At 35.5% G+C, this 1,526-nt stretch overlaps 1 non-coding gene across 1 annotated transcript; it reads right to left on the minus strand.

Moving 5' to 3' along the window:
- Window positions 1-531: 531 nt before the first annotated feature.
- Trnaa-cgc lies at window positions 532-603 on the minus strand. The gene has a single exon. It is a non-coding gene; the product is annotated as a tRNA-Ala (tRNA).
- Window positions 604-1,526: the final 923 nt, after the last annotated feature.

Genomic DNA, 1,526 nt, shown 5'->3' on the forward strand with positions numbered 1-1,526 from the left:
CTCTTTGCTGAATAAAATTAGAACCTCAGTTTCAAGAATCATTTTACACTTATATTTACATACTTCTCTATACCTATATACACACATTTGAATACCTAGGAACACTACCTGAGGAATTACGCTTTGAGTCACGGCAGTTTTTTTTAAATAGCCTTTCATTTTTATGACCATTTCAGCAATTTTGATGACTGCTAATTTTGATGTCTACATATTAACAAAAAGAAACAGCTTCACTTCGAATCAACTCATACATGATTTTTTTTCGATTTTATGAGATTTACTTCTATATTGGCGGAATGCTCATGCTTGATGGGTGGCCCTGGCCCTTAAGGCCCTTTGATCCGACCCTGCGTCTAGTGAGAAGAGTTACCGCATCTCAGTGCATCGATGTCATTTCAATTTGACATGCTTCGTAATTAAAAAATTGAACTCATAATTAAGTGTAGACAACACTTAACGACTGACGAAGTAACAAATTAGAATTCAATGAAAATGAAGAAGGCGAAATTGAGATAAGTACGAAAAATATTTTGGAGGTGCTGGGATTTGAACCCAGGACTTTCAGCATGCGAAGCAGACACTCTACCACTGAGTTACACCCCCATAGAAGATCACGAAGATAATCCAAGGACATACTCAAGTCGTTGGCTCCCTTCGCCAACGGAATAGAAAGCTCTTCTCCACTCTCGGAATTGATGACGTCATTCGTGAATAGGCCTCCGTCACAATTGTCTAATTGCAATCTTGCTCGACTTTCCTGGCGTAATCATCCATCTAATTCCCTCTCAATCCGTAAAAATTCTCCTTAACTGTAGCTACTACCTCAGAATAAACATAAAGAAGGTGGCTACCCGAATATCTAAGGCCAGCATTGAAACCTCCCATAATAATTACATATGCCTTACAAATATGTAAATATCACATTGATTTTTGTATAAAAATTTTACATGGAAATTCAGAAAATTAAATATTTTAACGAGGATTTCGTTAGAATTCTGACACTTTTTCTCTTTCCAGCGCGAATAATTTATGGTGTAGAAAATTCAATCTGTTGCAATTTGCACGTTTTTTTAATCATACCAACAACTAAGTGCAATCTAAAGACAGTTGAAAGAAAGTCGCATATACTGACCATAAAAAAATTTGAATACCATGAGAAGTAAAAAAGAGTAAGATATTTGCATAGGTACCTTGCTTTTATGGGTTCCCGTGACACACATATCCATTAAAATGAGACGGATAATAATAATCGGAAAAGACGTGATTTATTACGAAAAAATAATAAATTAATAGAATTCCAATACAACCACCGCTTTCATCACAAAATAATACTTCAGTTAAAACTGCAGTGTTTAAATACAAAAGCTAGAGCTAAATAATTTACTCGATGGCAAGGAGATTTTACGATCAACTGGAAAACCTAGCGATTTCATCGCCACATCACCCGTAAATATACATGCCGTACTTGAGAGTGTGCCATTTTTTCCTTACACTGGAATATTTGTCCGAGTTCATTTTTTGGTAAA

Source organism: Ischnura elegans, chromosome 7 (assembly GCF_921293095.1).
Source record: "Ischnura elegans chromosome 7, ioIscEleg1.1, whole genome shotgun sequence".
NCBI lineage: Eukaryota > Metazoa > Arthropoda > Insecta > Odonata > Coenagrionidae > Ischnura > Ischnura elegans.